The following is a 23415-nucleotide window of genomic DNA, read 5'->3' as shown; positions in this document are numbered from 1 at the left end:
TTGTTCACCTTTTTCATTAATTTTTACAGCGTTAAATATTTCTAATCGTTGATTTGCTGATAAGACATTATCCCACCAACCTTTGATCATACTAGTAAACCCGACTGTTATCCAGCCAGCAACCTTCTGGTCATTATTGTCATTATTAACACAAATAGTACTATACATCAACATTTGATGTACAACCGCAAAGATTTGATATTCGGTCATACCATCTATGTTCCATTCATAAATGGTTCTGCCACTATAAGACATTTGTTTTTGAAAACCAGATTCCTCATACAACATATCTTGAGGAGTCGATCTCGGATAATAATACCTATCTGTTCTTGAATAAGGAAACTTATTAGGATATTGAATTTTATTAATAGTATCAGGTTGAGATTGGATAAAAGAATTTTCCAATTTAAGAATTTCTTGATTATCCATATCGCAAGAATCCATTTCCTCAGATATGGTATTCAAAGAAAGACCTTGAAGTCGTTTCTGCAATTCTTTGACTAATTCAATATTTTCGTTTGGATTTTTTAAATTAAATCCAGTAATAGACACAGGTGGTCGAATATTGGAAGGGGAAACTTCACCTTCCTTATTCTTGGGTCTAAGTTCCATAACCTGACCATTTATTTGGTTAACCTGTTCTTCAATCCGAATTAATTGGTCACCAACAGTATTAAGGATTAAGTTGGTATAATTATTCTGTTTATGAATCCTACCATTTACATCTGTGTTTGTAGGTTTTACAAACGCTACAGTTTTCAAAGAAGGTTTAGAGTCTGAACTTCCTTCCACAGACAGAGGGATAGTTGGAGGATGCATTGAAGAGATCAGTGTTCCCGTCATTGATCTCCAATTTCTTTTATAGTCTTGGATGACATTTATTGATCTATCCAATTCTGTGAATATTTTCCATAAAACCATTGAGTAAAAGGGATAATATTTTTTGTATAACCGATTCAGTCATAAAATTCTTCTTTGAATTTTTGTAACTGGTCCTTGTTATACTTAGAGAAATACCATTCTCTAAATTCTCTGTATTTAGGCTGTTGAAATTTTTTATTGATCTCTTTCCTAATTTCAGGATCTATTATTATGGTCATTAATAGTAAAGTTCATTTCACTAGCAATAGGTGATTCTACTGGATTATTATAAACTCCATGAGGAATTTGATTTTGGGATATTCTTATTCCTGCCAAATTAATATCTTCAACGGGATGTTGTGACTCGGGAATTTCCGAAACCGAGTGTCTACTAGTAGTAGGAATACTAACCCTATATGGTTGTCTAGAACTTCGACTTCTTAGAAGTCTTTCAGGTTGGGAATTTCTAAAATTCAAAGATACAGTGCCATCACTTTCTTGAACTATTTGTTCGATTTGATTAACAATGGGTCTGGGTGGAACAACATTATTAATAACCCAATTTTCTGGAAACGTAATTTCTTCCCAGTTTATCAATCTATTAGTCGCTATATTTGATGTTAACATATTTGTTTCAACCAGGACAGTCTGATCCAAGGGTCTTAATTGACGAACCCTGGGATTAACAGTATTCATAACCTTATAGCAAATTCTATAAACAACAGCAATTACCTCAGATCCAGGTAGGAAATCATAACCTCTAGTCTGGATCCTACAATTCAAAACTTCACCTAAGTTTCTATCTGTCAGTGATAGAGTTAGGTTCGGATAAGCATTAAAGTAAACAGGACCATGACACAAACTAGTCTCTACTGCCCCCATTATCGAGGCTCTCCAATTATTACACCTACCATCTCTAAGTGTTACCTGAACGCAAGTGTCCATTCCAAGCAAAGTTAATGGTTTTAGTGCAATTTGTACTAAACCAATATGAACATATTTATAATTGCGCATGTGTGCAACTAAATCACTACGATCCATAAGATTTATTATCTTGTCATTAAGCTCTAAGCTTTTAGTTCTTTCCATGGTTTTTATTGCCATGCTACTTCTGAATTCAAATAGTCCATGCCCATATATAGTAGAAGGGCGTACTGGAGGAATTGTCCAGTGGTTCAATTGTTCTTGCACATCAGCATATTCAATTAATTCTGCATTCTTTATTCTATCATTATCAGATCTAAATATTCTTCTCATTTTCAGAATTGTGTTAGTGCTCATAGATATTATTCTTTCATGAATTTGCCCCCCTTTTTTTTAAATTTAAATGGAAGATAACATTCTAGATAGCACGTCTGTCAACGATTTATCGGATCAAGGCCAAATTACCCTTCCCAGGTCCTCATGGCCGGACAAATCCGAACGCGACTTGGGTGACGTCCCACTATCTAAAATGTTTTCTTTCATTTAAGTTTTGGTTAAATTGTTTTTTTTTTGTTTTTTTATTTGTAAGGCATCTTCATGCTAGAATAATATATATATATATATATATATAATTTCAAACTTGTTTCTCGGCAACCACGCAAGGCTGCCTCGTGTCAGAGGAGCATGTGCAAGGCCTCTACACAAATCACTGGGGAAATGAAGGATTTATAGAAGAGGGAGTACTTGGTGGGTCTTGGTTTGTCAATGTGGGACAAGCACAAATGAAAGGAAATGAGAAGTTACTAGTCCCACAACGGAAAATTTGAGAACTATTGTACAAATGTTCTTCTTTAAGTACAACACCCAACCCAATACTTCTGAAGCAGTACCTCCCGCATGGGATTACCGAGCTTCAGTAGTGAGGTGCGAGCCGAGCTTGAGCCCACTCTTATTCTTGCGAGCTGAGCCTGAACATGTTAAAATTCGGCTCATCTTGGTTCGATTGCAGCTCTAATTAGAATCCAAAACATGCGTTAATGAAGCTTCTCAAAAGTCTTTTTTTTTTAAAAAATTGTTTCTAGGCGCAAGCAGAAAACAACAAATACACCAAACAAATGCACACAACTTTCTAAACCAAAAAAGAGCCATAAGCTGTTGCATTTGAGCATAGATCAAAAAAAGAAAACATTAAAGCCACAACAAACACCCCTATAGAGCTAGCAATCGGACAATGCAAGAAACTACAGAGTTGATGCTAACATAATACCTCTTTAGAATGATGTGTTCGATCTTTTGTTTAACTCTAAAATTCCAATCATTGTATCTCACAATTTTAAAACCACTTGAGGGAAAACCTCTTTTCCCAACTCCACAAATTAAGCATCCATATAAAAAGGGAGGAGTTTTTTTCAATATAATATTCTTTCCCAAACAAATCTCAACCCTTCATTCCTATAAATCCAACGGCCTAATTCTATCCCTCTCACAAACTAACTTTTGGATGGCATATTTCGTAAATAGTGTGCAATCCTGGGGTAAATAACTTAAATGGCATTTTGGTGAATAGAGCCCCAGGTAATAATCTTCGGTTCAAATTTGAAATGCATTTAGAACTCCAATATACATACACCTTCTCTCTCTCACTTTCCCCTTCTCTCTCTCTCTCTCTGTCTTTCTCTCTCTGTCTCTCTCAAGACAACGTCCAAGCCAGCGAGAAAACCCTTTCGTGGCTGCCGAGCTTCCTCTTTTTCCCCTTCATCTGGAGCATCCAAAAGCCCTCATCACCGCCGAGCTCTCCACTGCCTGAAAACCCTTTCGTGGCTGCCGAGCTTCCTCTTCTTCCCCTTCATCTGGAGCATCCCAGAAGCCCTCATCACCGCCGAGCTCTCCATCGCCTTCCACACAAGGCCTTCGGCGATGATTAAAGTTTACGGTGAAGAAATCATTGTCGCGGCCGCCAACCCCCTCCTCTCCCTCCCTGGCTCCCTTCTCTCTCTGGGGTAAGAATCTCCCCATCATCTCTCTCTCTCTCTCTACAATTTATTTTCTGATTCGGTTTTTTGGGTATTGTTTTTTGTTTTTTCAGTTTCAGCATTTCAAGCAGCAGAAACAGCAGCCGGAGGTGGCAAACCAAGTGTTTCAGAATAGGGCTTTTCTTGCAGCGTCGAGTAAGTAGCCTAACCAGGTACTTATTTTTATAGACTTAATTCATTTAGTTTATTGACTTCACCGAGTGTTTCAGAACAAGTGGTTTACATTTGATTTGGTGTATTTTTTTTTTCCTTTTAGAAAGCAGTTCAATAATTTGAAAAACCTGAGAAGCTTGGGGCTTGAACAACTAGAAAAAGCAAAAAAGAAAAAGAAACTGCATTTATTGTAGTGTTTGCAAAACAGGAGCAGGAGATAGCAAAACTGAATGTGAGAAATCATGCTTTTCCTGGACATTTTTGTGTGCTGTAATTTGAATGAAACAATTTACTTGGGGATGTAGGGTTGTAACTGGTTGATGCATTTTGGAATGGGTGGCTTGAAGAATATTATTTGAATGGGCGTATTGGTTTACCGCCGATCCAACTGAAATGTATGCTTTGTGATTATGCTTTATGTGTTTTGAATAAGTTTGCTTCCAACAAAGACCATTTGTAATTAAGAGGGTTTGGAATTACTTGATTTCTAGACCATTCTTATGCTTTGCTTCAAAGCATACAAAGGGCCGAAGTTCCGATTCAAAATCTTTAGGTTTAATGGCTGATATTATTTTTTTCCCATTCAGTTTAGTAGAGAGGAATTGGGTGCTGAAAGAGTTCTTAGAGAGAATAGTTATACAAATAAGCAATCTAACGTTATTTTCTTTGAGAGAACAATTTTGATGGTCTTATTTGGTTCTTAAGTAAAATAGAGGGTGAGTGAGGGTACTTCACTTTAGAACCTAGGAGTGGGACTGTGAGGGTTCATCCAAATAAGCAGTCTAACGTTATTTTGTTCAATTGGTACCTCTAAAGCATATTCGCATTTTGGTATACATGATTTGTGTACCATTCAAGTTTCTTTGCATTTAGAACTCCAATATACATACTCCTTCTCTCTCTCACTTTCCCCTTCTCTCTCTCTCTCTCTCTCTCTCTCTCTCTCTCTCTCTCTCTCTCTCTCTCTCAAGACAACATTCAAGCCAGGGAGAAAACCTTTTCGTGGCTGCCGAGCTTCCTCTTCTTCCCCTTCATCTGGAGCATCCCAGAAGCCCTCATTACCGCCGAGCTCTCCACCGCCTGAAAACCCTTTCGTGGCTGCTGAGCTTCTTTTTCTTCCCCTTCATCTGGAGCATCCCAGAAGCCCTCATCACCGCCGAGCTCTCCACCGCCTTCCACACAAGGCCTTCGGCGATGATTAAAGTTTACGGTGAAGAAATCACTGTCGCGGCCACCAATCCCTCCTCTCCCTCCCCGGCTTCCTTTTCTCTCTGGGGTAAGAATCTCCCCATCCTCTCTCTCTCTCTCTCTCTCTCTCTCTCTCTCTCTCTACAATTTTTTTTCTGATTCGGTTTTTTGGGTATTGTTTTTTGTTTTTTCAGTTTCAGTATTTGAAGCAGTAGAAACAGCAGCCGGAGGTGACGAACCAAGTGTTTCAGAATAGGGGTTTTCTTGCAACATCGAGTAAGTAGCCTAACCAGGTACTTATTTTTATAGAGTTAATTCATTTAGTTTATTGACTTCACCGAGTGTTTCAGAACAAGTGGTTTACATTTGATTTGGTGTATTTTTTTTTTCCTTTTAGAAAGCAGTTCAATAATTTGAAAAACCTGAGAAGCTTGGGGCTTGAACAACTAGAAAAAGCAAAAAAAAAAAGAAGCTTCATTTATTGTAATGTTTGCAAAACAGGAGCAGGAGATAGCAAAACTGAATGTGAGAACTCACGCTTTTTCTGGACATTTTTGTGTGCTGTAATTTGAATGAAACAATTTACTTGGGGATGTAGGGTTGGAATTGGTTGATGCATTTTGGAATGGGTGGCTTGAAGAATATTATTTGAATGGGCGTATTGGTTTACCGCTGATCCAACTGAAATGTATGCTTTGTGATTATGCTTTATGTATTTTGCATAAGTTTGCTTCCAATAAAGACCATTTGTAATTAAGAGGGTTTGGAATTACATGATTTCTAGACCATTCTTATGCTTTGCTTCCAAGCATACAGAGGGCCGAAGTTCCGATTCAAAATCTTTAGGTTTAATGGCTGATATTATTTTTTTCGCATTCAGTTTAGTAGAGAGGAATTGGGTGCTGAAAGAGTTCTTAGAGAGAATAGTTATACATATAAGCAGTCTAACGTTATTTTCTTTGAGAGAACAATTTTTGATGGTCTTATTTGGTTCTTAAGTAAAATAGAGGGTGAGTAAGGGTACTTCACTTTAGAACCTAGGAGTGGGACTGTGAGGGTTCATCCAAATAAGCAGTCTAACGTTATTTTGTTCAATTGGTACCTCTAAAGCATATTCGCATTATGGTATACATGATTTGTGTACCATTCAAGTTTCTTTGCATTTAGAACTCCAATATACATACACCTTCTCTCTCTCACTTTCCCCTTTTTTCTCTCTCTCTCTCTCTCTCTCTCTCTCTCTCTCTCTCTCTCAAGACAACGTCCAAGCCAGCGAGAAAACCCTTTCGTGGCTGCCGAGCTTCCTCTTCTTTCCCTTCATCTGGAGCATCCCAGAAGCCTTCATCACCGCCGAGCTCCCCACCACCTGAAAACCCTTTCGTGGCTGCCGAGCTTCCTTTTCTTCCCCTTCATCTGGAGCATCCCAGAAGCCCTCATAACCACCAAGCTCTTCACCGCCTTCCACACAAGGCCTTCGGCGATGATTAAAGTTTACGGTGAAGAAACCACTGTCACGGCCGCCAACCCCCTCCTCTCCCTCCCCGGCTTCCTTTTCTCTCTGGGGTAAGAATCTCCCCATCCTCTCTCTCTCTCTCTCTCTCTCTCTCTCTCTCTCTCTACAATTTTATTTTCTAATTCGGTTTTTTGGGTATTGTTTTTCGTATTTTCAGTTTCAGCATTTGAAGCAGCAAAAACAGCAGCTGGAGGTGGCGAACCAAGTGTTTCAGAATAGGGGTTTTCTTGCGGCGTCGAGTAAGTAGCCTAACCAAGTACTTATTTTTATAGAGTTAATTCATTTAGTTTATTGACTTCACCGAGTGTTTCAGAACAAGTGGTTTACATTTGATTTGGTGTATTTTTTTTTTCTTTTAGAAAGTAGTTCAATAATTTGAAAAACCTGAGAAGCTTGGGGATTGAACAACTAGAAAAAGCAAAAAAAAAAAGAAGCTGCATTTATGGTAACGTTTGCAAAACATGAGCAGGAGTTAGCAAAACTGAATGTGAGAACTCAAGCTTTTCCTGGACATTTTTGTGTGCTGTAATTTGAATGAAACAATTTACTTGGGGATGTAGGGTTGTAACTGGTTGATGCATTTTGGAATGGGTGGCTTGAAGAATATTATTTGAATGGGCGTATTGGTTTACCGCTGATCCAACTGAAATGTATGCTTTGTGATTATGCTTTATGTATTTTGAATAAGTTTGCTTCCAATAAAGACCATTTGTAATTAAGAGGGTTTGTAATTACTTGATTTCTAGACCATTCTTATGCTTTGCTTCCAAGCATACGGAGGGCCGAAGTTCCGATTCAAAATCTTTAGGTTTAATGGCTGATATTATTTTTTTCCCATTCAGTTTAGTAGAGAGGAATTGGGTGCTGAAAGAGTTCTTAGAGAGAATAGTTATACATATAAGCAGTCTAACGTTATTTTCTTTGAGAGAACAATTTTTGATGGTCTTATTTGGTTCTTAAGTAAAATAGAGGATGAGGGAGGGTACTTCACTTTAGAACCTAGGAGTGGGACTGTGAGGGTTCATCCAAATAAGCAGTCTAACGTTATTTTGTTCAATTGGTACCTCTAAAGCATATTCGCATTTTGGTATACCTGATTTGTGTACCATTCAAGTTTCTTAGCCAGTTGGAGGCAATGATAGGTGGATTTTGTTTGTTTCTTTTGGTATTTTTTCATGTTTTATTTGGTCTTTTGTGAATGGCTAAATTCTGTTGAATGCCTTAAGAAAAGATTAATGTGTTGCCTCTTCAAGTTGAATATTTTATAACGATTGCCTCTTCAAGTTGAATATTTTATGTTCTGTTTCTAATCCTATGTGCTCTATCATTTTTTGCATCAAGTTGAATATTTTCCGTTTGTAAAGAAGGGATGAATGATAAGAGCTTTGCAATTTTTGTTTGTAAACAAGTTGTTAGACAAAATGCCTTAAGAAAATATTAATGCTTTGCTTCCTATCCAAAGCGAGAGCATAAATGTTTTTGCAGGGGTGACGTTATAGGGTTGGTGGGCATAGGTTGCTAGATGTTGTGAGCTGGGGTACACATATTCCTGAGAATATGCTTAGTAATTGGAGAGATCTTGATGAATCTTCCTTGCGGGGTGAGTTCTCTCTTCAATGAAGCTCTAAGTTAAATACTCTCTCCAGGAGGAGGAGGTTAGATTCTTTCCCAAATAAAGAGGGAAGAAAAGTAGAGATACAAAAGAGCCGTGCACTTTCTCCAGGAGGAGGAGGTTAGATTGTTTCCCAAATATGGTCCATTTTAAAATTTCTTTTTCCTTTCAGGACCTCCGAAATACTTTTTACTGTTATTACGATTAGCTTTCTGCAGTTTTTTTCTTAGTATCTACTTGAGTTAACATATTTTAACCCCGTAAATCAGGTATCTTATAATACTTTGATGCTTTGAAGCTTCATGGTTGCGATGTTTCAATTAAGATTAATTGTTTTTGTTTATACATGTTAAATTGGAGGCTCATTATATATTCAGACTGTCTATACTTGAGCTTATATAATGTGGTTGGCTTCTCTGGGTTCAAGATAATCATATTTGCTGTGGTACGTTGCGTACTGAAACCCCAGACCATATTTTGTTGGGTACGTTGGGTTAACTAATATTCTATTCGGCCTAGATTTCCCAAAGTTTTTTGCGTAACAGTACAACTATTTGATTTGGTTTTTCTCATGTAGGTTTCCTAACTGAAGTAGCTAGATCACACCCACTTCTGTTATAGAAGTGCGAGATCACACTCACTTAAACCAATGAATTTACATCTTTACGAGCTCAATATGTATTTTATGCTCAAACATAATTCATGATTTGTAGCATTGATATGACTTCTAAGTAGTGGGTGTAGGGGAGTGGTTTCCTCGTGAACCTTTTGGTGTGGTCGCCTCCGTGTGTGGAACCGTGAATGCTCACACCGGTCTTGATGCACCTGCAGAACCAGAGGGGGCTGTTCCTCCGGGAAGAAGCTCCGACGAATAAGTCAGTAGGTGGAGAGAGAAGAAAAATGTTTAGTAAGAAAAATATGCTGATAGAGAGAAGAAAGTGCTGTTCATCTCAGAATTAGAGATCCCTTTCTCAGTGGTAGTGCTTCCCTATTTATAGGCAAGGGGGTAATGTGCTGAGCAAGTTGGCTCTACTTTCCACGTGTCGCATTCTGCTCGGTTGGCGCCTTGCAGCCGAGCCATTTAATGAACACCCTTTCCATAGTCTTACAGAGCCATATGGGTTGATGTCAGAAAGGTCACATCATTCAGAGATGTCACTTCGAATATCAGAAAAGACAACCTACTTATCAGTAGATATTTATGGAAGGTTCCATGATCGCCTGAACTCGGCGGGACCCACGTCAGCCACACGAAATTATCCGAACGTTTGGTGCCCTTACCGAAGAGAAACTTATCCGAACAAGGGTATGTTCTCATCCGTGTGTTTGGTGAGAACCCCGAGCGAACTCAAGTGTACGCTCGTTCGGATACGACTTATGATGTTCGGTGAAGTACCCGTGGTTCCATCTATCCTTCGGATAATTATTGGCATACCGGGCCGAATCCCAAACTTATCTACAGGCGAATTGAGACACCTTAGACGACGGGTCAAACAAGGTTTGAACCTTCAATCCCCCGTCTGGACCTTGTGGACCCTGTGACACTTCGGATATTTCGGCCCCCTACAATAGCCCCTCAACTCCTTCTTTGCTTGCTCGGAAACGAAGGAGGAGTTGAATAAACTTTCGCCGAACGTTGACATGAGTCCAAAGAAGGAACGACTAGACGAACTGTTGAAGTTGAACGGATAAAAAAATATATATATATTTGAAACGCTTCGATATGCGTGTGCAGCCTCTCATGAAATGCTTCTGCAACCGTCGATTTGAATCGATGCCAGGTGTCACGATTTCAGTGGGTAACGGTACGGCACGTTTCACACCTGCCACGTGTCCTTCATCGAGTGGCACATCAGTCTCCCGCCTAAATCCAACGGCCAGGGTTATAGACCGCTTTGAATTCTACACTCAGTATAAAAAGGGAGAGGGGAGGAGAGAGAAGGTTACTCTCTCTCTGACTCTCGATCGTTTTACTGTTCAAGCACCATTCCAGACTGAAATCGCCAGAAATCTACATATTCGAAGGTTTTGATCACAGATTTCTCTTGATTTTTCAGATATTTCACGAGCCCTTCCATTTCTTTATGCATTTTGAGTATTTTTCGAACGTTTTTGCCCCCTTTTGGTTGATTTTTTCCTTTTTGTCTGGACTGAAACAACCGCCCGATACCCAGGTGTTCATGTGTTCTTCCGAGCGCATGAACACCTTGAAATCGTGTTCTTCCGAACACGAGGGCATCTTCAAGTGTGGGTTTTTTCCAAAGGGACAATTTTCATGAAGCTTAACATGCCATGTTAAGCTTCTTAATCTCTGTGTCTTCATTGGAAATGCGTAGGGCTCCCCATCGCTTTCCTGAGCGGTGGGTAAGAATCCCTTCTTCGGATTTTCTTCCGAAGGGGTATCGTTCTGAGGAAAGTCACTGAGCAGACTTGAGACCTCCCGAATAACATAGATCACCGAACATAGGCACTTAGATTCCTGGCCACGCAAATCGCTAACGGTCTTACCCTATGCACTTATCTGTTTCTAGGTATGGAGTCTTCAAAGTCAACCTCTTCGGCTGAATCATATCGGTCGGTGGATTCCGGAGCTTCGGATTTTGGTAGATCTGATCCAGAGCTAGCCGAAGCTATTAGAGACTTCGCCAGGAACTACCGAACGGGGTCAAGTGTCAGGGGTCCCGAGGGAGTAGAGGGAATCGACTACCCCGCCAGGGTGACGCCCCTCCGAACAATGGGGCCGGACCCCGATATTATAGATATAGGTGAATCGTCGTCCGAAAGAGAGCTTCCTCCTGACGAAGTAGAAGAGGAAGAAGAGGTCGAAGGAGCTGAAGAAGCCGAGTCGGGACAAGGGACTCCGATCGCTTCGTCAAGCCGAGCGAGTGAGGGAGCAGGATTTGTCGGGGAATCCTCGTAGCATCCGCCGAAGGCGAAGAGGAAGATCGTCCCAATGGACCCCGATGTGATTCCTGACCGAATGGGGAAGGACCCCTGCCCTTACTTGGAATGCTTCCAAGATAAGAGGAGCCTGGACACCTTCCGAGCCATTTACGACATCCCCGACGACGTTATCATTACACCCGTCCGAGGGAACCGAATAACATACAGTGACGAACACGTCACCGTCCCCTTGATGGCAATCACAGAAGGGGGCCTTCGGTTCCCGATGCACAGAGTTTTGAGAGAGATACTTCACCGTTTCAATCTCACTCCGTGCCAGCTGAGCGTCAACTCCTACCGCATCATTCACTCGGTAATCATCCTTGCTGAGGTGAAGATGTTCCAACTAGAAGCCTTTCACTTTTTTGAAAATTATATGATGTCGAGAAACGTTCGGTACTCCCGATACTACCTCTGCTCCCGGAGGAAGATGCAAAAGATCATTCCCGAGGGCATGTACGACTCGGAGAAGTGGGCCTCCGACTATGTCGAGGTTCGGGGAAATTTCCAGTTCCCCGAACACGAATATGGCCAATTTGAAATAGCCACACGAAGGGGAACGCCGAGTAAGCACTTGTCCGTTATTTCAGATGTTTATTCCTTCTGTTGCTCTTATTTCACTTATCAAAAATTTGACTAACGATTCCATGCTTTACTTCGGCAGATACCACCAAGCTTAACAAGGTACTGTTAAGGGCGGCGAGAGATTGCGGTCTTGCCGACTCCCTACTCACCATCCCAGCGGAGGAGAGAGACGCCCCAACCATCCTCAAATATAAAGCTACCTACAGCGGTCGGATCCGAAGGAAAGTGACTGAAGATCCCGAACAATCTTTTGACGTCGGATCCGAGGTTATCTCAGAGGAGCTTCGGCCAAGCGTCGACAAACCTCTCCGAGGGACAATCTGACTACCGACCGAAGAAAAGCCCTTCCTCGAACAAGAAGATATGCCTCCAAGGAATATCAAGGATGTTCTCCAAAAGAGACTGGAGGAAAAAGAGAAAGAGAAAAGGCCCAGCTTCGAAAGGCTGGAGCCTCGGGTGCTTCGGGCTCGGCCCCAAGCAAGAAAACCCCACCTCCCCCACCCTCCAAAAAACGGCCGCTGAGCGCCCCTCCTTCCCCGAAGGAACCACCCGCGAGCAAGAAGTCAAGGGCGGCCCCGAAGGGGAAGGGCCAAGAAGGGGAGTTGCCGAAGGAAGCCGTGGTAGAGGGAGAAGGGAAGGCGCCTGCTTCTGACCTTGACGTCCCATGGATGCCAAACTTCATCACTTCAAGCAAGAAACAGGTTCTTAAATCTGACAGCTTGAGGGAGGACCCCTCCTTTGCTTACGCTCTTCACTCGGGGCTAGCTCTGCCGAGGGATGTACAGAGTCCCCCCACTCTAAAAGCGGCCCTGAGTGAATATTACTATCACGTCGGAAGGGTAAGTAAAAATTTTTTATTTTTATTGGCAATGATTTTTCTGTACATTTGCTCTATTTCGTCGGAATAACCTTCATTTTGTTTTGCTTACAGGCCACCCAGTCCATAATGAGTACCCAAATCATCTTACCGAACATGACAAGAAGGCAAGACTGATGAAGCAGTCGATCGAGTACAACAAGGACCTAGCCGAGGATTACAAGAAGGGCTTGGAGCAATCCGAGCTCGTGAGGCAAAGCCTCGAGGTCCAGGTTGCCAACCAGAACGACCTCATCAAGGGGCTGCAGGAGTCGGCCGAGCAAACCAGAGCCGAAGGAAAAGATGAGAGGCTGGCTGAAGGGAAAGCCTTCGGGAGAGAAGAAATGAAAAAAGAGATGGAGAAGGAGATGCAAGGGCAGTACGAGAAAGGGTATGCCCAGGCCGAAGAAGATGTGGCCGATCAAATCCTTGAAGTGCAGGATGAGATCAAGGAGGGCCAGCACAAAGAGAGCTTTATGCTCGGCTACAACAGGGGTCTTGACGACGCAGGCGTTGAGCCTGACGACGAGAGGAGGAGTCTAGTGGAAGTACCACTGCTCGCCCCTGCCGAAGCTGCGGAAGAAGAGGCAACAGCTAACGCTGCCGACTGGACCATCCTACTAGCCCCTGTCGACGCTCCAACCCTACCAGCCCCTGCCGACGCTGCAGCAGACTAAATTTTTTTATTTTTTATTTTTTATTTTTTATTTTTTATTTTTTATTATTATTATTTTTTGAATATGGTTGGCTCCGAACAATTGGAACCCTGCCAACCATTGGATGTAACTAAGACATGTTGGAGAATTTCTTTTTGAATGATAATCGTCTATTCGTTCGGTATTGATGTTGTTTCCAAGTATATGAATATTTGCCAAGTCTTTTCATTCAGAAGGACTGTTTATGTGATTTTGAAGTCACTAAGAGATGAGCTCAGGTTTACTTATATAGTAGCCCCCTGCCCTATTCTATTGCTGGAGGAATAGAATAAGGCAGTAGGATGGGTAAACTGAGCCGAACAAGTTATCATGGGTTTCGAGAGTTTTACCCAAACAAACAAATTATCATGGGCTTCGAGAATTTCACCCGAACAAACAAATTATCATGGGCTTCGAGAATTTCACCCGAACAAACAAATTATCATGGGCTTCGAGAATTTCACCCGAACAAAAGATGTAACCGAAGCTAGATGAAATACCCCGTGTATAAAAAGAAAAATAAAGCAGAATAGTGAATATGAATTTGTATTAAGTACATGTGGCTCAAAGAGCTTGATCGCTGAACAAGGAACGTAAATACATGAAATGTAATAAAAAATGGGGAACGCCGACACTAGCCATGGAATTTCCTTAGTTTTTGAGCATTCCATGGATTGGCGATCGGCGTTCCATCCATCTCAGCAAGTTTGTAGACACCATGTCCGATCTTCTCTACCACTCGGTAAGGGCCTTCATAGGGATCCTTCAGCTTGGTCAACTTTGACGCTTTGGTAACCATCCGAAGGACTAAGTCCCCGACGTTGAATGGTCGACCGCGAACATTGCGGTTGTAGCCCCTTGCAACTTCTTGCTGGTACGCGGCGTGCCGAAGGTTAGCATTGTCACGCAGCTCTTCGGCTAAGTCTAACTCGGCACCCACAAGAACACTGTTATCCACAGGGTTAAAATCCTCCGTGCGGGCTGTAGGGATCATAGTAGATAAAGGGAGGACAGCCTCCATATCGCGTAGGCCATAGCAAACGGAGTACGGCCGGTGGACCGCCGAGGGGTTGTTCGATAGGCCCACAAGACGTGTGGAAGCTCTTCCACCCATTTACCGAGCTTCCGATCCAGACGGCGCTTCAACCCCCGAGTGATGGTCTTGTTTGATGCTTCGGCTTGTCCATTACCTTGAGGATAGGCCACCGAGGAATTATGGATGGTGATATGGCGCCTCACATAAAAAGCTTTGAGGGCGGACGCAACAAATTGAGAGCCATTATCGGAGAGAATGGCGTACGGTACGCCGAACCTCGAGATGATGTGCTTCCAAATAAAGCGTTCCACATCGCCTGCGGTCGTCTTGATCATGGGAGAAGCTTCAACCCATTTGGTGAACAAATCCATGGCAGTGAGCATATACTCAAATCCCCCAGGTGCCTTCGGCATCTTGCCAACTATGTCAAAAGCCCAAACCGCGAACGGCCATGGACTAGTGATCATTTTAAGGGGGAAGGCAGGCTGGTGGATGAGGGATGCTTGCTTTTGGCACCGAACACACTGCTTCACATATTCTTCAGATTCCTTCACCATCTTCGGCCACCAATAGCCTTGCATTAAAGCACGTTGTGCAAGGGACCGTCCACCCGAATGAGACCCGCAGCTACCCGAATGGAGTTCCTCCAGAACGGCTGGCACAAGATCGTCGTGGACGAGACGTAGATCGGGGCCAGTAAAAGTTCGTCGATAGAGATTGTCATTCGGTCCTAGGAAAAAATTGGCCGCTCGGCAGCGGAGTTTGTACGCTTCGCGCTTGTTCGGCGGAAATACCTGGTTCTTCAAGTAATCAATCACTAGATCCAGTTGACTCGGTCCGAGGGAGATTGCCATGACCTGTCCACATGGCAGTTCGAAGCTTGGTTTGGGGACCTCGTCAAAGGTGATTGTGCGACTGCCCGAGGCCTTGTAAACCGAAGCAAGACCTGCCAGGGCGTCAGCATGCGCGTTATGCTCCTGTGCGATCCATTCCACTTCGACTCGACCAAATCTTCCGAACAGAGACAATACGTGGCTTACGTAAGCATTCATACATTGATCTTTGGCTTGATAATCATCGTTTAAATGACCCACAATGAGTTGAGAGTCACAAAAGACATGAACCGAATCTGCATCCAGCCGAAGAACAAGTTGGAGGCCTGCAATCAGAGCTTTATATTCTGCCTCGTTGTTCGTCGCCCTGTATCCGATTGAGACCACGCTTTCATGCACTGTTCCGCTCGGTGATACGAGGACAATACCCGCTCCAGCCTCGTGAGTGTTAGAGGCGCCATCAACGGTTAGTCGCCAAGCATCGCCGGAGAAGAGCTTCCATTGTCGTTTGGCTTCTTCCGCCCCTGGGAGTACCGAGCACGGAGTGGCTCCGCGGGACGGCTGGATGGCCCTTCCAAAACCTCTTCTTCCTGAATCCGAGCTTCTTCAGCAGCGGTGGCCAAGGCATTGGCCTCGTCTTGTAAGCCAGGAGTGAGTTCGGCAAAGAAGTCGGCCAAGGCCTGACCTTTGATAGCTGTCCGAGGCTCAAACTGGATGTCGAAGTTAGCCAAGTCCTGAGAGAATTTCAAAATCCGGCTCGATGTGTCCGTCTTCCGAACGACAGCTTTGACAGGAAACTCAGTGAGGACCACAATCCTATGGGATTGAAAGTAAGGCAAGAGGCTCATTTTAGCTGAAACGAGAGCCAATGCCAACTTCTCCATAGGCAGATACCTCGTCTAAGAGTCCGTCATCGTTTTGCTGGAATAGAAGATTGGTTGATGCTCCATGCCCTCTTTCCGAACAAGAACCGCGCTCGTTGCATGATCGAAAACAGCAAGGTAAAGATACAAGTCTTCATCCGGTAGGGGCTTGACGAGCAGAGGAGTGTAGGACAGGTATTGCTTTAAAGACTGCAAAGCCTGCTCACACTCCTCGGTCCATACGAATCTGCGTCGGCTTGTGGCGATAGCTTGGAAAAACGGCCGGCAGAGGTCTCCCGAACGCCGTATGAAGCGGTTTAAGGCAGCCACCATCCCTGTAAGCCGTTGTACTTCTTTGATAGTAGTGGGAGCTCTGAGATTTTGCACAGCCTGGATCTGTGAGGGGTCAGCTTCAATTCCTCGGCGGCTTACTATGTGACCGAGGAACTTCCTGGAACTAACGCCGAACACACACTTTTCGGCGTTAAGGCGTAACTTATGCCGCTTTAGAACAGCAAAGACCTCTCCCAAATCCCGAAGGTGATCCCGAGCAAACATACTTCTGCAAACCAGATCGTCGATATAAGCTTCCACTGTTTTTCCGAGCATGCCGGGGAACATCCTCGTGATGGAGCATTGGAAGGTTGCTCCAGCATTCTTCAGGCCGAACGGAACGACCTTATAGCAATAAGTGCCCCGAGGAGAAATAAAAGCCGTCTTCTCCTGATCCTTTGGGTCCAACGCTATTTGGTGATAGCCTCGATAGGCATCCATAAAGCTCAGGCGTTCGCACCCAGCCGTGGCATCCACCATCTGCTCAATCCGAGGAAGGGAAAACCTATCCATCAGACAAGCGTAGTTGAGATTTGTGTAATCGACACAAACCCTTATTTTCCCATTTTTCTTCGGAACGACCACAGGATTGGCGAGCCAAGAGGGATATAGGACTTCCCGAATGACACCGGCCTCCAACAGTTGATCCACTTCGGCCATGACAGCTTCAATATGCGCGGCGGACGAGCGTCGGACTTTCTGCACCACCGGCCGCCTACTGGGGTCAACATTTAGTGAGTGCATGGCGAACGAAGGATCCACACCTGGCATATCTTGTGGAGTCCATGCAAAAACCTCAATATTCCTCATCAGGAAGTCGTACATCTCCTCACGTTCGGCCACGCTCATAGAACTCCCAATTAAAAAGTATCTTCCCTCGCCACCTGGGATTGAGAAGCGTATTAATTCCTCGGTAGACCTTCGTTCGGCAAGCACTCCAACGTCTTCGATTATAGGATCAGGAGCTGCTTCCACGCATTGTACTTCCAAACAGCTCTGTTTGTTCGTGACAGTGCTAATGTAGCATTTCTTTGATTGAATCTGGTCCCCTCGGAGGCTTTCCATCCGTCCATTCCAGCCAGTAAATTTGACCACCTGGTGATAAGTAGAAGCGACTACTTTCATTTCGTGTAGCCAAGTTCGGCCAAGTATGACGTTGTAGGGGCTCGGGGAAGCGACCACCACAAATTCAATTTCGATAACTCGTGACCCTGCCCGCACAGGGAGGGTGATCAAGCCGAGCGGCCAAACCGGGGCTCCAGTGAAGCTAACTAGTGGAGTGGACGCTGTCCGAAGTTGAGCGGGAGAAAGTCCGAGGCTCTGAAATGTCGAATAAAACAGTACGTCCGCCGAGCTCCCTTGGTCTATCAACACCCGTTGTACGGTTGACCTTTCAATGGCGACGGTAACGACGAGCGCATCTGTATGAGGGAGTTGTACCCCTCTCAAGTCGTCGGATGAAATAGTAATAGCGCTGCTGAAGCTCGGATCCTCCCACTTTCGCTTGCCAGAAGTGCCAATGTTGCAAACGGATAGAGAGAAGACGGCCCTGTCAATTTCTAAACGAAGCTCGGCCGCCCTCCCTTCGGAAACCAATCCCTGTATTACACTTACGAGATTGCCGATGAACGGGGGAGGCGGCGGGAGTGGGTTCCGCCGAACGTCGATCCATTGATTTAGATGCCCAGCCGCTGCCAGCTCCTCTAGATACCTTTTAAAAGGTGGGCATTGCGTAGTATAATGGCCACGTTCCTTATGGTACGTGCACATCCTTGGTCCGCTCCCGACGGTGCCTAAGAGTACAGTTGGTCAAACAAAAAATGGCAACTTGCCAATGATGTTAAGGAGCTTGTAAATTGGTTCAGTGAATACCGTATGCTCGGCGATGTACTCGTCTGGCCGGGGCTCTCGTTTTGTTTGCTGCCAGGGTTGTGGCCGAGGATGTTGCGGTGGTCGGCCACTGTTGGTCGGCTTAGTGGTTGTTTGGCCTGAGCCGCCTTGGCCCCCTTGCCCCTGGCAAACGTTTGAAACTTGCATCTTCGGTCCAGAGGTTTTTGGGGACTCCGAAGCCTTTGGGGGATTTCGCTCGGCCATAGCTTCTTCATGGACGCAATCCTTTTCGATTGTGGCCATGAGCTCTCCCATCGTCTTAGGTGGATTACGTGAGAGGTCACGGAACATGGCCGAGGTCGAATCCAAGCCGTTCATAAAAGATTCTGCCGCAACTCCTTGATCACAGTCAGGAATAAGATTGTAGACTTCCCAGTATCGCTCGGTATAAAGCCGTAAGGTCTCACCGGCACCTCTCCGCATGTTCACCAGCATAGATAGTGTCTTCGGTTGTATGTTGCTGGTTACAAAGCGTTTACTGAATTCCAACTCCAGCTCGTTGAAGCAAGAGATAGATTTGGGTTTCAACTGGTTGTACCACAACATGATCGGCTCGCTGAGAGTGAGTGGGAAGATTTTGCACATAAGGGCGTCGGAAAAATTGTGGAGGCTCATAGTCTGTCGAAAGCGACAAATGAGCGCGACTGTGTCCTCCTTCGCCTCGTAATGTTTAAGCTTCGGCATGACAAACCTGTCTGGGGGCCGCTCCTGTTGAATTGCGTCCACGAAGGGGGAAGCCTTTGCCTTCCCGAGCTTCGAATTATCTTCTTGAAGTGGAGTTGGCGTGACAATTGGGAGAGGAAGTTTTGCTGGCGGCTCAGGAGTCTTTCTCCGTTCACGTCGATGATGCCGGCCATGGTCCTCTTTCTCCTTCGGCTGCCGAGTGGCTAAAACCGAAGGCTCGTGCACCGTTACTCTCGATCCCGTCAAGCGAGCATGCAGAGGCTGAAAACCTGGGTCGACGGGTTGGTATACGGTTGGTAAGCCCGTGAACTGATCGTACAAGACGATCGTATTATCGTGTTCCGAACGATTTCCTTTGCTGTCCGTTCGGTGGCGACTGCCAGAGTTGACCGAACGCCTTTCTTCATGGCGTTCGGATTCGTGTCGTGATCGAACCGAATATTCCCTGTTGCTGCTGGTTCGTGTGCACCGAGGTGGATCATTTAAATCCACGGGCCTTTTCCCACTTCTTAGATTCATTTGTCGTTCGGAACGGAATTGTGCTCGGGCTGATGCACCCCCTTTATTGGTGCCGGTAGTGGAGCCCGTAGCCGAGGATCGTGAGTTCTCGGTACGAATAACGCTTGCCAAACGTGGTCTTGGATCTCCTTTGTCAAGACGTTCAAATACAGTTTGCCGCTCGGATACAACGGGTTTGGCTGTTTGGGCTGGATGAGAAGGTCTGTCTCGTTTGCGATGTTTGTTCGGTCGACTGGGCTCGGCTGGATGTCCGAGCACAGGAGTTGTAGTCACCCCGCCGTCCCGTTCCTCCAGCCGTTGTTGTAGCATGGCAATAACCGCCGCCTGACGCTTCTGTTCAGCTAAGGCTAAATCCAACTCGGTTGGTGGAAAGGTTAGCTGGCGGGCCACATGGGGAACCGTCCGAGCCGTGGGACGAGGCTCAAGGCCGATAGACCCATAGCCCTCCAACCCGAGGGTAAAATTTTCTTGACCCGGAGGTGAAATACGTTGAGCCATTCGTTCTGTTGAGACTCGAGGAACAGACAGCTTTAGCTGAAGATCGTTTCAAGCCCTCGATTGGTGTTAGGAACACGAAGAACACAATGAACGCCCCAGAACTTTAAGTCAATAGGATCCCCAGCAGAGTCGCCAATTGTGGGGGCGTGGTTTCCTCGTGAACCTTTTGGTGTGGTCGCCTCCGTGTGTGGAACCGTGAATGCTCACACCGGTCTTGATGCACCTGCAGAATCGGAGGGGGCTGTTCCTCCGGGAAGAAGCTCCGACGAATAAGTCAGTAGGTGGAGAGAGAAGAAAAATGTTTAGTAAGAAAAATACTGATAGAGAGAAGAAAGTGCTGTTCATCTCAGAATTAGGGATCCCTCTCTCAGTGGTAGTGCTTCCCTATTTATAGGCAAGGGGGTAATGTGCTGAGCAAGTTGGCTCTACTTTCCACGTGTCGCATTCTGCTCGGTTGGCGCCTTGCAGCCGGGCCATTTAATGAACACCCTTTCCCAAGTCTTACAGAGCCATATGGGTTGATGTCAAAAAAGTCACATCATTCAGAGATGTCACTTCGAATATCAGAAAAGACAACCTACTTATCAGTAGATATTTATGGAAGGTTCCATGATCGCCTGAACTCGGCGGGACCCACGTCGGCCACACGAAATTATCCGAACGTTTGGTGCCCTTACCGAAGAGAAACTTATCCGAACAAGGGTATGTTCTCATCCGTGTGTTTGGTGAGAACCCCGAGCGAACTCAAGTGTACGTTCGTTCGGATACGACTTATGATGTTCGGTGAAGTACCCGTGGTTCCATCTATCCTTCGGATAATTATTGGCACACCGGGCCGAATCCCAAACTTATCTACAGGCGAATTGAGACACCTTAGACGACGGGTCAAACAAGGTTTGAACCTTCAATCCCCCGTCTGGACCTTGTGGACCCTGTGACACTTCGGATATTTCGGCCCCCTACAGTGGGCAAATGATGAACACGATTATAGGTCATTGCAAAGTCAATATTATGTTGTGCCATGCCTTTGGGGAAAAAAATTAAGTAATTGGGGAGAGAAGGATGGGGAAGGTAGCGGCTGATGACATTGATCACGTTGATCAGTGGTGGATCTGAAAGTGAGAAAGGGGAGGCATAGAGATTGTGGAGAAGATAGGTAGAAAGTACGAGAAAATATTCTTATGGCAATATCTTTTCAGCAGGTGGTGTCGATATAATTTTCTGGTTTGATTTAGCTACACTTCATAACAAGTTACAATTGTTTATTGGATGATGTAATTTGTCTTATGTACACTTAAATGTAATTGAATAGTTTTGATGGAATTGTAAAGTACTTTTTTATTTCTACTGTGTACTTGGGATTTAGTCTTTGACCATCATGGTGTAACATAGAATTGCAGTGGATTTTTTTATAGTTTAAATGCTTGGGCCAATTTACGCGTACCTGACTAAATTTGAAGGACCGATCTCACTGTCCACTAGCCGGGGCCTAAATAAAAGCCTAAGCAAAGACCCGTATGGATTGGTTCCAAAGTAGTAGATAGCACTTGGCATCTTTTAAACTTGATGGAGCAAACCCCGGAGGCCTTGACCATTTGGCATATCCTTAGGGATCTAAAAATTGCAGTGCAATTACATGATTGGAATTTGAATTTATGTACCTTAATTTCACAGATGATTCATTTGATGACGTGGAAAATATTATGATCAGAGTGCCATAGGCATGGGCAATGTTCTAGATTTTTATTTATGTTGGTTTGACTTCTTTCTATTGTTTTTTATTTGCTGCTTTGGCATGGTCAGGGGGGTTAGTTGTTGCAATTTCTTTCACTACAAAGGGTGTCCCTCATTACTTTTAGATGTGCAATGTATGGGTGTAAGAATACATTTTATAACTAATACCACTTGCACAGGAGTTTCTTTGGTGCAGCTTGGTACCTCCATTTTGAGTTCCCTTAACCGTAGGTACGGAAATTCTGATACTTTTTGACATCAATATTATTATTTGGATGTATGATGCAGATGATGCATTTGGTTCAGAACACTATGGGCAATCTGTTACGTTGGGAAGCACTCGCCTCCTCTGCTGCGGCAATCCCTGGTACTACAAACAAAATACCTTTCTCTTGCAAGAATAGCTCATGGCCTACTTAAGTTTGATATGTGAACATAACAGAGGTTAAGTTTTATTTGTGGTTTTTTTTCTTAGGGTTATTTTGTCAAATCTGGTATAAATATTGGTAATGTCTACTTAAAAATGCAACATTCAAGTGTTAAAGCATCACAAAGATAAAGGGATGGATTAGAAGTGGAGTATAATGAGGGATCCTGAAGGAAGTTAAGAGTACTTTCCCAGAAGTTAAGATGACCCTCAACGAAGAAAGGTAAATTAAGCACCAAAACATACAATCGTTCAATGGTAGTCTTAGTTTTTTAGACTATCTTTAGGCACATTATGGTGGTAGGTAGGATGATAGGAGTTCAACCACATGACACACCCATTGCGCCTCTATTCTGGTTCAGGGACGTCATGGCCGTGAACCATGATGTAAGCGATGTATTTCTTTGATTTTTATGCAATTTTCTTCCTTCTTAGGTAGCGGACTCCCTATCTCCCTTATCTGTACTTTTTTTGGTACTCATTTGCTCTCTCTTTTTTAGCATGGTGGGCAAACTAATGTCAATGGTGGGGTGATGGGGTGATGGGCAACTGATTATGTGGTGTGTTGAATTTGATAAGAGCTTTATTTATTAGATTATGAGATCCATCAGAAATTTAAATGTATAGAGTTGGATAAAGTTACGACTCCTTTGTCAATTGCGTTTCTTAATATTCTTAGCTTTGTTAATTAGCTTTTTCTATCAGGTGTAGATGAAATGGGAGGTTGATAAAGCGGGAGGCTGGTGTTGTAGATGGGAAAAATTGCATGAGAGAGCTAAGGGGAAATATGGCAATGGAGGTGGATGGGTGCATGAGGATTACACGCAGTGGTTTCCAGTTCCGAGCAAGATGGAATTGCTAGAGATAGTCCAACTATTGCTAGAGGGAGATGAGAATTAGATAGGGATTTGACTATGGTAAGTATTGGATATGAATTTGACAAGGGACTATGGGTTAGAAGGGATGAGAATTTAACTGAGAATTTACTGTTTTATAATTTGTTAGTCATACAATCACATTATTTTTGGATAAAGATGAGTCTGTCTATAATTTATTTTGTTTAATTATTAGACGATGTAGGCATGTTCCGTTTGCTCATACCTAATTAAGGTTACTCGAAATCATATTGAATAACGAATTCTTCGATAATTCATTTTAATTGTGTTAAAAAACGTGTTGCCGGGCAATTTCTAGTGAGAATATATTTCAAGACAATGCATGCACGCATATACAGA

The 23415-nt window shown here is 44.0% G+C and overlaps 1 long non-coding RNA gene across 7 annotated transcripts; it reads left to right on the top strand.

Moving 5' to 3' along the window:
* Positions 1-3596: 3596 nt before the first annotated feature.
* Positions 3597-23170, top strand: LOC131309950 (uncharacterized). 7 transcript variants are annotated; one of them, XR_009195057.1, is made up of 5 exons: positions 3597-3785; positions 5360-5389; positions 6866-6928; positions 8158-8768; positions 22042-23170. It is a non-coding gene; the product is annotated as an uncharacterized LOC131309950 (long non-coding RNA). The 7 variants fall into 7 exon arrangements; XR_009195055.1 differs by having other exon boundaries at positions 3598-3785; positions 6866-6911; XR_009195054.1 differs by lacking the exon at positions 5360-5389 and adding an exon at positions 3878-3907 and having other exon boundaries at positions 3598-3785; positions 6866-6911.
* Positions 23171-23415: the final 245 nt, after the last annotated feature.

Source organism: Rhododendron vialii, chromosome 12a (assembly GCF_030253575.1).
Source record: "Rhododendron vialii isolate Sample 1 chromosome 12a, ASM3025357v1".
NCBI classification, from domain to species: domain Eukaryota; kingdom Viridiplantae; phylum Streptophyta; class Magnoliopsida; order Ericales; family Ericaceae; genus Rhododendron; species Rhododendron vialii.
Note: the sequence above shows the minus strand (reverse complement) of the source record. Positions and strands in the feature narration are given on the sequence as shown.